General features: G+C 45.1%; 1 long non-coding RNA gene across 6 annotated transcripts in view; it reads left to right on the top strand.

Moving 5' to 3' along the window:
* The window catches only part of LOC111096704, a 54,932-nt gene that overhangs the window by 33,596 nt on the left and 8,769 nt on the right, over positions 1–12,567 (top strand). For 2 of the 6 annotated variants that reach the window (XR_005362236.1, XR_005362233.1), the window contains 4 exons: positions 1,134–1,176; positions 2,461–2,543; positions 3,731–3,852; positions 7,454–7,627. This is a non-coding gene — a long non-coding RNA (uncharacterized LOC111096704). Of the gene's footprint in view, positions 1–1,133; positions 1,177–2,460; positions 2,548–3,095; positions 3,330–3,730; positions 3,853–7,453; positions 7,628–12,567 lie in introns of those variants that run through there. The other 4 variants (XR_005362234.1, XR_005362235.1, XR_005362237.1 and 1 more) reach the window with 4 other exon arrangements.

Below are 12,567 nucleotides of genomic sequence, written 5' to 3'. Positions count from 1 at the left end.
CTGCCTGTCTCTGCTTCTCTCTCTGTCTCTCATGAACAAATAAATAAAATCTTTAAAAAATTAAAAAATAAAGCCTATTGGATCTTCAATCTACTCAGTTAAAGTTTGTTTTATAATAATACTTAGCATTAATACTTAATGAAGGAGCCACCTAAGGTGAGTTTCCTTCACAGTCAAAGCTGATGGCCTCACACCTTGGGAACCCCAGAGGCACTCTTCCTTGCCTCTCTGCTTAGGATCTTCCCTAGGTGAGCATGGTGGGCCTCTGTGTTCCATTAATGTCCAGAAGCAAAACTGTATATGGTTGTACATATTAGATCACAGATTCAATGCTGTCCAATAGGACTTTCTGCAGTGAAGGAAATAACCTACATATGCACAGTTTAACACAGTTGCCTCTCCCCACATGTGGCTCTTGAGTGCTTGAGATGTAACCAGTCCTGCTGAGGAACTGAATTTCTGATTTGAATTGATATAAATAAATTTTAAAGAGCCACATGTGGCCATTGGCTACAGCATCAAATAGTGCAGTTCTATATAGGAAACCTAGAAACATGGGCACCAGAGGCCTCCCCTGGCACTGACATGTCTGCTTCTGGAGCAGAATTTCAATAAAAAAGTATCATCTGGAAAAGTTTGATAAATCTAAATAATTTAAAGCAAAGTCTTTATGCTAATGAGGAAAAAGGCCATACCTTTAAAGTTTTTAGGCACCAGACAAAAGTCTCATTGCAAATAAAACATTTGGAGGGTTTAAAAGAGAAATCTCAGGGGCACCTGGGTGGCTCAGTAAGTGCTTGACTCTTGATTTTGGTTCAGGTCGCCATCTCAGGGTCACGGGATCAAGCCCCATGTCAGGCTTATGCTCAGCGTGGAGTTGACTTGAGATCCTTTCTTCTCTGCCCTCGGCAGCCCCCCTCTAAAATAAGCAAATAAATAAGATCTTTAAAAGAGAAATCTCAAGTTTTTTTCTAAAAATAGGATCTTACTAAACAAAAACTTTACCACCAAAATAAAAAGGGCTTTGGGGATTGTAAAATTGTAGATTAAGAGAATTATAGTTATAAATGGCATGAGTTTGGATTCATATTATACTTTCTTTCTTGCTAATGAGTCCTTTCTTCATTTATCAGGAAAGCTCTGACAAACCAGGTGGAAAACTGTCCCGATAACCAGGTATGTTAGCTTGGCCATGCCAGCAGTTCTTGACCCTGGTTGTACACTAGAACCATTTGGTATTATTTAATATGACACGGATACCTGTCCCCCATCTCTAGAAATTCTGATTTGATTGTACCTGGCCCAGACTGGGGCCAGACTAGACCTCCTAGGTGATTGTCCTCATTAGACACTAGCCTGGCTAATCACCACCAGGTGATTCTGAGATGCCAATGGAGCAGAATACCACTGACCTCTACGGCAGAGGCGAGGTGCTGGTCACCCTCATCTGTTCGTGCTGTTAAGAAAACTGAGACATAGACTCTCAACCTCGTGTGTAAATACAAATTCAAGAAAGTCCTGAGTTTTATTTTACCTTGTTGCATATGTGTGTGTGGGAGGAACGATAATCCTCTTCTTAACACACAAAAACTCACAGGTGTACAGAAAATGGAAATGTCTATTTTGGTGGAATTACTACGAATGAAGAAATTATTAAGTGAGATAATCACTGTTAGAGGCATCTTAAAGGTTGAAGGTTCTTTTTTTTTTTTTTTAAGATTTTATTTATTTATTCATGAGAGACACACAGAGAGAGGCAGAGACACAGGCAGAGGGAGAAGCAGGCTCCATGCAGGGAGCCCGACGTGGAACTCGATCCCAGGTCTCCAGGATCACGCCCTGAACTGCAGGCAGACGCTCAACCACTGAGCCATCGAGGTGTCCCAGAAGGTTATTTTCAAAACGCTCTCTGAAATCCCAGCGTCTTACCAGATGTCTGGCTAGAAGTAATGTTTGCAAGAATGGTTCATTATGCAGAAGAGCATCCACTTGCCCCCAGTGTTGGGAAACATGCGTGTCCCTTCTCATCTTGACGAGATGACTTTCACTTGCCCTTTAGGAGAGCCTGCAATTTTCGAGGCAAATGCTTGAACTCCATCAGGGGGCATTGAGAGGGGAAAATGCAAACCGAGAAGATGAAAACTTAAAATATGGTCATAAAAGGGTGGAGAGAGGCAAATTAACAAGGGAGTGTGAGGATTGCGGTGTCTGCAGTTGGAATGAATGTGCCCCTGTGAGCTTCTGGAGGTCAGGCTGGCTGCCTGGTTTGCTGTGGGGTACACAGCATCTAGGGCAATGACCATGCTTGTGGCTCTTTCCGATCCCAGACTTCTCAGCCTGTGACTAGGCAAACCAGACTACACCAGTCTTAAAGGTCTGTATTGACGAGATGTCACAGCTTCTCTGTGTAAGCCTGTCCCCATGGCTACTCCCCTTTACAACTGGATGCCTTTTCCGTAGGGTGAACTTGACTCTTCCCTGTTGCGGCCAAAGAACATTCATTCTGTGGAGATAAGAAGCAACCCATCTGCATCCTTTCGATGGTAGGTAAGCTTCTTTTATTTGTATTTTTACTTATTATTTATTTGAGAGACAGAGAGCCTGAGCTGTGGGGGGGGGGTGGGCAGGGCAGAGGGAGAGGGAAAATCCTAAAGAGACTCTGCACTCAGTGGGGAGCCCCACACGGGGTTCAGTTTCCTGTTACTGAGATCATGACCTGAACCGAAATCAAGAGTTGGGTGCTTAACTGACTGAGCCACCCAGGTGCCCCTGTTTTTTTTTTTTTTTAATTTAATTTTGTCAAATTAAGACTTAGGGCATTTTAATTTATGCTTTCACATAAAAGATAACACATATCTTTGAAAGACTACTGTTAAAATCAAACTATTAATAGTTTGGTACCACTTTAAATTAGCCATAAATGGGGCCATGATCCCAGAATCCCAGAATAAAGGAGTCTGCTTCTTTCTCTTCCTTTGTTCTTCCCCCCACTCATGCTCTCTCTCTCTCACACTTATTCTATTTTTCAAATAAATAAAATCCTTAAAAAATTAATTGGCTAAAAAAATGAAAACAGCTCAACTTTCCATCTGCAGTAGATGTGTGAATAAATTGTGGATTTATGCAATGGAAAACTATACAGTAATGAGAATGAGCAAACTGCAAGTATTGTCCAGGATATGGATCAGTTTCACAAACAAAATGGTGAACAACAGAAGGCAGAGCTAAAAAGAACGTATCCTGTAAGGATTCCATTTATATAAAATTCAAATATTGGCAGAACTGGAGAAGCTTCTTTTAAATCACCAATGAAATTCTCCTCAGGCCAGGTAATGCAACTCCTCTAACTTTTCTCACTGCTAATATATATATATAATTTCCATTCTTTGAGTGCCTGCTGTGTGTCAGGCATTATAGTAAGTGCTTTCCACAAACAGTTGCATTTAATCCTTCAATAGACCTTTGAAGCAGGTACTATTATGCCCATGTTACTGATTAGGAGACTGAGGTTTAGAGAGATCAAGTGTTTTCCCTGGGGTCAAACTACCAGCAAGTGCTAGAGGCTAAAATCAGCCCATTTCCTCCTGATTCCTTGCACCATGCTCTGTATGGCTCATGAGTCCTCAGTGGTTGGAAAGCAGGGAGGCCATTGTGGGTGCTGAAAACCACACCTCCCGTGTGACCGCTAGAGAGTCATCCCACCATGTGGGCTGGTGCCTTCCTATTGCAGTTGTGAGCATGCAAAGTGGCTGCCGTGAACCTTCCCAGTCACAGGGATGTGACAGTGACCTGAACAGACAAAACTCCCTGCGCCCAACAGCATCTTAAGGCAGAGAGGAATAATGGACACAAGTGAGTATGTAGTGAGTATGTTAGGTTGCATTACATGCTAAGGATAAAAGAATGCTGGGCTTGTGGTCTGTGTGTGTGTGTGTGTGTGTGTGTGTGTATGTGTGTGTGTGTGTGTGTGGCAATGTGGCTGGAGCTGGTGAGTTGGCAGGGAGCAGTGGGGATGAGGGCAGAGGAATAAGGGTGGGGGCAGGTGGGGCTGCGAGTTCATGCTAAGGTTGGTGGCTGTCCTTTGCATGAAAGGGAAATGAACTGGAGGGTTTCAAACAGTGGGGTGATGGGATTTAACCAGATGGTTCCAGAAGCTGTGTGGAGAATAGTCTACAGGGGGGAAGATAGCCAGAAGGGCTAGTGGGGGAGAATCAGGAGCTTTGCTTGGTGCCTCATTAACATGCCAATTAAATAGCCACGTGAGTACCGAGTAGCAGTTGGATATGTGGGTATGGTGCTCAAGGGCAAGGTTCTTGCTGAAGATGAGACATTCGAGAATCCTCATCATATACAGCTGACCCCTGAACAACACAGGTTTCAACTGCACAGATCCACCTACACATGGATTTTTAAAAAAGATTTATTTATTTATTTGAGAGAGAGGGAGGAGGGAGAGGCAGAGGGAGAGGCATCTCAAGCAGATTCCATGCTGAGTGTGGAGCCCGGCGACCGGGGGCTCAGTCTCACAATCCTGAGATCACAGACTGATCCAAAACCAAGAGCCAATCGCTTAATGGACTGTGCCACCCAAGTGCTCCATGTGGATTTTTTTTTGATACAGTACAGTGAATGTATTTTCTCTTCCTGATGAGTTTTTTAAAAAATATTTATTTATTAATTTTATTTATGATAGAGAGAGAGAGAGAGGCAAAGACACAGGAGGAGGGAGGAGCAGGCTCCATGCTGGGAGCCCAACGCGGGACTCGATCCCGGGACTCCAGGATTGTGCCCTGGGCCAAAGGCAGGCGCCAAACCACTGAGCCACCCAGGGATCCCTTTGACGAGTTTTTTTTTTTTTTTTTTTAAGATTTTACTTATTTATTCATAGAGACAGAGAGAGAGAGAGGCAGAGACACAGGCAGAGGGAGAAGCAGGCACCATACAGAGAGCCTGACGTGGGACTCGATCCAGGGTCTCCAGGATCACGCCCTGGGCTGCAGGCGGCGCTAAACCGCTGAGCCACCGGGGCTGCCCTGACGAGTTTTTAAATAACATTTTCTTCTCTCTAGCTTACTTTATTATAAGAATACAGCATATAATACCCATAATATACAAAATATATGTTAATTGACTGTTCATGTTATCAGTAGGGCTGTTAGTAGTTAGGTTTTCTGGGGAAGTTATATCTGGATTTTTGACTATGCAGGGCATTGGTGCTTCTCTGCCCTGTGCTGTTCGTGTCAGCTGTACATAGTATTTAAAGACATTAGACTAGATGAGATTTCCCCTTGAATTGGTACAGACACAAGAAAGAAGAGGCCCCAAAATTGAGCCCTGGAGCATGCTGACACATGTGGTCATGGAAATGAAGAAGGACTCACAAAGGGACTTGGACAAGTGGCCAAGAAGTAGGGGGTGAGCTTACTTTTTAGCCACTTAGCCAGCCAAAATCAAGAGTCAGACACTTAACCAACTAAGCCACCCAGGTGCCCCAGATTTCTTTCTTTTTAAAATGAAGAAATACAGTGCATTTATCTATAGATAGGGATAACTAAGCACAGAGCAACAGGTAGGACAGGCGGGCAGCTGGGGCAGCTCAGCCATAATACCAGGGCAGCAGGCTGGGCACCCAGCGCCTCATGCAGGCTGGTGGGAGTGCTGGGTCTGTCTGAGTATTTTCCCTCTGCTGAAGGGAAAAGCAAGGTGGCTGAGGTGGAGGATGGGGAGGAGGCACTGAGGGGTTGTCAAGAGAAAGGAAGGTATGAGCTCATGGTCTGGGGGAGGGAGAGAGAACACTACGGCAGTGTGGGAGATTTGTGGGGTGTCACTTGGCCCTGCTTGGCTTTCATTATCATGAATTCCCAGAGCGTCGAGGGTGTGACTGTGTGCTTTCCTTTAAGGCAGGTAGAGTCGATTTAACCAGGGTCGTGGTCTCATCTGAAGGCCTCTGGTCGAGGCAGGCAGGGAGCAGAGGGCATAAGCCCGTGAATGACCCCACTGGGTGGTCACGGGAAAAGGTGGGTCAGGAGCCAGGAGGAGATGGGCAGAAGTGGGGGGCAGACAGAAGGTGGTGGGGTCCAGGTGGGGTTGGGGGGTTGTTGCTGTGGGTCACTGAGGGGTTAGCTGGACACGTAGAGCAGGTGGTCTGAGAATGAGCTTCAGAGGGTCTGCAGGTGTTGCTCAGGGCAAGGGCCTGTGCAAGCCTGGCTGCAGGTGGCTGAGGCAGGAGGACGGGAGGCAGAGGCCGGCCTGAACCCTCCATCCTCACTGTGGCAGCCCCAGGCTCCTGATGCAAGGTGCCAGCAGCTTTGCCTGGGGAAGGGGCTCCAAGAGGACCACAGGGAAGGAAGGGAAGGACAGGAGGGGGCAGGACATGGAGTCTGCTTTTGCACAGAGCACCGTATGGATGCTTTTGTTGGCGTAACTGTATCTCCCACTGTGGACACAGAGGCAATAGATGAAGGATTCTCTCTTTTTTTTTTTTTATTTTAAAGATTTTATTTGTTCATGAGAGACACAGAGAGAGGCAGAGACACAGGCAGAGGGAGAAGCAGGCTCCATGCAGGAAGCCCAATGTGGGACTCAATCCCAGGACCCCAGGATCACGACCTGAGCCGAAGGCAGATGCTCAACTGCTGAGCCACCCAGGTGTCCCTAGATGAAGGATTCTTGAAGGAGTGGCTGCTCAAGATGTTTCCTTCAAGGGTGCAGCCTCTTTGCCTGGGTCCGGGACCTGAGGCGGGATCCTGTGCTCACTTTATTCAGTGTCACAGGCGGTCACTGGGTTTGTTTTGCACAAGTAACCTGCAGTTGTGAGCAGAGAGGGATGTATCCTGCTCCAGCATGGACGGGGGAGGGGGGTGTGGGCAGGCATGAGGGTATGTGCATGCATATCTCTGGGTGGGGGGCCAGGGTCCACGGGTACAGCCCCACCCCTGTCCGGTGAGAATAGCGCAGGCGAGCTGCTTGGATGCACTGGAACCCTCTTTGTGTGTGTGGGGAGTATCCTCTATACCTGGGCCTCTCTGCTGGCCTCTCTGGTGGCCTGTGGACCCAGGCAATGGCTCACTCTGCCTGACGGTACTGCTCTGTGTCCTACACCATGTGGCCAGCTCTGCAAACTTCTGTGATCTTTGCCTGGAGAGAAACCCATGTGCTCTCTGTATCCTTTAGCACCTCAGCACCCATCACTCCAGCCTCCTGCTGTGGTACCAGGCAGGCGGGGCCCATCGAGCCCGTGAGGGGTTTGATTTCCTTGACTTGGTATAAGGAGATGTTGGACCTTGGGAAGTCACTTATGCTCTCAGATGCCTACGCTTCCCAACCTGGAGAATGGGCACTAATTTATATTTTTCCATAAAGTTGCTAAGATGCTCAAATGACGTTATTATGAAAGTGCTCTGTTAACTCTAAAGCTCTAAGAAAAAATGACTCATGAATGTTATCTTTGTAGAAATAACAGCAAATGGAGGCAAGAACTGATCAGGAGAGAGAACAGTGAGCAAGAATTACATCCTGCGTGGAAGAAAGCCCTAAATAATGTCAGTCTTAGAGGAGCCAGCCAGCCGAGACAAGATTCCCATAAAAATCAAACTGCAAAGAAATAAAGAAAAGGTGTTAAAGTTCATGGCTGGAAAGCCATGTTTTTCTGCTGGCCCCTGTGGGAGGGGAGTTATTATTTTAGTGTGGGAATAGGAATATAACAATCTTTCCCAATCAGAATAGGTTTGGATGGGTTACCATGATTCACACGCTGTGACTCACATATGAAAATTCTCACTAGTCTATTACTAATAGTTTATATCCCTTAAAAAGGAGACAAGATGAAGCAGAGGGATTACATAATTCGTTTCTTTTCAACTTCTACCTTGGATTTATCTGACATGATAATTTCAGAAACAGAAACTTTCTCTCCTTCCTGCAAAGAGAAAAATAAAATCTCATTACTTTCTTCAGTAACCACATTTTCAAAATACTTGTTAAAATCAACCTCCATGCTGTTGTTGTCACACTTTACAAATCACTGTGTAAGAAATTAATCTTCTTGCATGGTGTCACCTCGACCCATGTCAGCTTTGTTAGGAGGAAGGTTACATTGATATGATCCCTCTCCCTAAGATTTCTTCACTGCCAATAGTTATTCTAAAATATGCTTATTATGTGTTTTTGAATTACATTTGTCATTTGAATTATGTTTATCAAGATTTAAAAATCCATCAGTTCATCAGAATGCAATTAAGTAGACTACTTCCCCACCGCTCATTCATGTCATCGAAAGGATCGATCGAGTGCAATAAAAACATCAAGCCAGGCATGTTAAAGTGATTTAAAAATAAATTTCATTTGTTCCATTTTATTAAAGACTTAGGCATACCTAATCACGAATACTCTAACCTGGTATATTCCAGACCTATTGATGATTCGAACCTTGTCTAGATTCTACTTGGGTATGTCCTGTTGAATGTAAAATTATAAACTTCCTGAAGAATAAAGGAGTTCATGCACTGTTTTAATTCAACTGCCATGACTTCCTTGTGCCAGACCTACATAACCATCATAATGGTGACCGTGGTGATGAATATATGTTATTCATCTGAGTAAGTGCAGTGGCTTAGGTACTTTGCACATATGCATTTAAATCCACCCCTCACACTGCAAGTTTGAGGAAATAGTTTCAAAGAGGTTGAATAATGTACCAAATGAGCTAGTGGTAGCTGAGCTGCAGTCCCAAACCAGGTCAACCTCTTTCCAGCATTGATGGGATGCCTAATTAACATTCTACCAAATGAAAGGATAAACTTACTTTGAAAGATTTTAACAAGGCACTGGATTAAGGCCAAAATGTTAATTTGGAAGCCAAGGAATTTATTTATTTAAGATTTTGTTTATTTATTGAGAGAGAGTGTGTGCTGGGGTGGGGGCGGAGGAGAGGGAGAGAGAGAGAGAGAATCTCAAGTAGACTCTTTGCTGAGCATGGAGCCCCGTGGGGCTCGATCTCATGACCTTGAGCTGCCCAGGTGCCCCTGGAGGCCAAGGAATTAGATTGGCCCTCTGCCTTGCTTAGCCTAACCAGTCAATTTCTACTTCATTGGGTGCCTATGGATTTGACTCTCAAGGAATACGCCCTTGGAAGAACTAAGAGGGAAAAAAATTTCTTTGGCCAGTGCTTCTTCAAACAATTATCTAAAGCTCTCTTTGTGCGTGGGTCTCCCCCGAGAGCCAGACATGAATCAGGTTTTAAATCAACTTCTTTCTGCCTAGAAATTTCAAAGCAACACGGGTTCCTCAGAAGGAGACTCAGGGAGAGCAGGATAGCAGGATAAGTGGAAGAAAACTTGGCTGCAAAGTTCTCACACTGCGTCAGCTCAACCCGGTCAGCTTTGTGGAGGTTTCCTAGCTGTGGCTTCCGCTGGATCGGCCTGGGTTCCTATGCCCCCAGCCGTAGCATGCGGTCCCATGGTCAGGGTGAGCTGTTGTCCTTCCTGTCTGGGACCCCATGTAAGGCACAAGAGATGCCCCTCAACATAAATCGGCTTTAGGGTAAAGGAATCAAAACAGGAGTCATATCCTGTCACTCTACTCACGAGCCAGGAATTTTGAGAGACCGAAAGATATTGACCAAGAAAACACAGTTTTTTGGAAGTAATTGATACCAGGGTTCTCTCCTAAGACATTTAAATAGTTGTTTCCAGAAGACAAATACTCACAAACCCCCTTACTGTCCACTTTTTAAGATACACTGAATTGGAACATGACATACATTCAGAAAAGGGTACAAATCCCAAATGTATAGCCCAATAAATTTTCACAACAGGAGGTATCTATGTTACCAAATCCATTTCAGGAAATACCACTAACCAGAAGCCCTTCCAGAGCAGCAACTCTTCTGACTTTAATTGTTAGACAATAGATTCATTTTGCCTGTGTTTTTCATTTATATAATTAGAATACGCTGTTGTACCCTGCAATGGTTACTTTTATGTCACCTTGACTGGGTCATGAGGTCTTGGGACAGTTTGTCAAGCATTATTCTGTGTATGTCGGAGCATGTTTCTGGTTGAGATCAACACCTGAATTGGTGAATTGAGTGAAGCAGATTGACTCCCCTGCAAGGGTGGGCCGCACCCAATCAGTTGAAGGCCTGACTCCCTCAAGAAAGGCTAAGAGGGAGCTCCTCCTGTGCGGCTTTGAGCGGAGACTCAGTTTTTCTTGTGCTTGGATGTGAAGTTTTCCTGTGTCTCCAGCCTGCCTGTCTTGGGTTGGAACTTCTATCATCAACTCTCCTGGGTCTCAAGCTTACTGCAGCAATCCTGTGACTTTACAGTCTCTATAATCACATGAGCCAATTCCTTATAACAAATAATGAATCTCTCTCTGTCCCCCTTTCTCTATACATGTATATGTATATGTAATTGGTTCTGTTTCTCTAGAGAACTGTAATACATACCCTGCTCGCTTTTACAGTATTTTTATATAATATAGTGAACAAAGTTGTGTTAATTAACAAACTTTAAGTATGTAAAGTACTTATCTATCATCAGTCATATCTTATAAACAAAATGCTTATTTTTCCCATTGTATTTTTTCTTGGATTACAGTGTGGATCAAATGCACTGTACATCCTGTTTTCCATCTAGCTGAGAGGGCGTGTCTGTAAATGAGGACACTTCTAAATCATGGAAGCAGTAAGTGCAAAATTCTACCTACACTCTGAATACACAGAGCCAAGAACCTGGCGCAGTCCCCAGCATCCAAGCTAAGGAAATGTGCTCACTGAATGGATGGTTGACCCAATCTTGAGGTGATTTCAACATCAAACCCAACTCACAGCAACACAGTCCAAGTGAGTCTTATCAAATAGAGACTTGGGATCATCCTACATCCAGGGCCGTATTGGCCTTCACTCTAATTTTTCCTTAAATAGACAGTAGCAGAGTGGAGGAGGAGGGGAAAATATCTCTGGGGCCAGTGTGCCATCACCAGGATTTCCGTGATAATCATCCACACTGGTCAGTCGTTTATGGGAATATGACCCGAGTGCCAGCAAAGGCCTCCCTGTCTGTCTGACTCCTGCACCCATATAATGTCTTAAAGTCCCACGCTGCCCCTGGTATAAAACCTGGTCCCTTCTCTGGTTTTCATTAGCAATCAATGCATATCAGCTCTTTTGTGAATTTTAATATAATTTTGCTGAAGGTTTGGGAGTAGAAGTGGCTCACTGTGATACAGCGGACCGTATATCTGCCTCATTTCCCCTGTCTTTTTGCTTTCCCCTCTTTCTCAGAAGCTCCATAAATGACTCTCCTGATCTTACGAGTAGCAATTTAACAACCCTCTTCTGTTTGAGAATGTCTTGGGATGCCTCACTCTCAGCCTCAAGGACTTTGTCCAAGTATTTCTACCAAACACATCCCTTCCTTCCCCAAAGAGATCTAATAAAATAAAAATTTCCCCGTGTCCTTATCATTTTTGGACCAAAGGACATGAATCTTCTATATGCTCTACATTAGTCTGGGCCCAGAGAGGGTACAGGAGCATGTACAAAATAGGCTTGCCTATCCTCAAGGCATTTAGAGCTCGGTTAGAAAGACAATGTACATGATGCACTCAGGAAATAATTCAATGCCAAGCTGTGTGTGAACATTCATGAGCCAGGGCTGAAAGATGGGCTCGGCCAGTGGCACCCAACTTTGGGAAGGATCTTATAGGATGGGCAGGATTTGGTTTGACTGGTGACATTCAAAGTTCAGGGGGTGGACACAGCATCAACAAAGCGGTGAGTCTGGCAAGGAGCGTGAGCCTGAGTGTGAGTGTGTGTGTGTGTGTGTGTGTGTGTGTGTGCTGGGAGGAGGCAGAGCCAGGACTCGAAAATGAACTCTGGGGATCCCTGGCTCAGTGGTTTAGTGCCTGCCTTCGGCCCAGGGCGTGATCCTGGAGTCCTGGGATCGAGTCCCGCATCCAGCTCCCTGCATGGAGCCTGCTTCTCTGCCTCTCTCTCTCTTCCTGTGTTTCTCATGAATAAATAAATAAAATGTTTAAAAAAAAAAAAAAAAAGAAAATGAACTCTGTTCCCAACGGGTTTCCCTGGTGCTTCCTCAGGGCAGGGGTCTGATGCTGGATCCTGGGGTGCAGCGATGCCCCCTCCTACCCTCTGACCAAGATGGAGTTCTCTGTGGACCCTGGTGATCAGAGTCCCTGCATCTTGCCCTGCAGGTGGCTGACCTCTGTCACGGGCCATCTCTATCAGTTCTGTGTAGGTGACGCTGGAGTAGAAGGGGATAAAGAAATTCAGCCCGGGTCTTGCTGACTTTAAGGGGACATCGGGATTGTGTCTGCTTGTGAGATGGATCCTGTCACGTCGCCTGGAAACAGGAATTTGTGATTTCCTTCTAGACCTCAAAGCCATCAGCGCTGATACTCATTGAGGACGCCGTTCTGGCCACGCTGTCTACCTCTGGATGTCAAGGAAACCCAGTCCTGATTTTTTCAAACTTCCCACCAACCTCATGCCTGAAAAGACTAGGGTTCATGATGTCATTTACAGACCTTGTGGAATGTTCCACATTC

This window comes from Canis lupus, chromosome 7, assembly GCF_011100685.1.
Source record: "Canis lupus familiaris isolate Mischka breed German Shepherd chromosome 7, alternate assembly UU_Cfam_GSD_1.0, whole genome shotgun sequence".
Lineage (NCBI taxonomy): Eukaryota > Metazoa > Chordata > Mammalia > Carnivora > Canidae > Canis > Canis lupus.
Note: the sequence above shows the minus strand (reverse complement) of the source record. Positions and strands in the feature narration are given on the sequence as shown.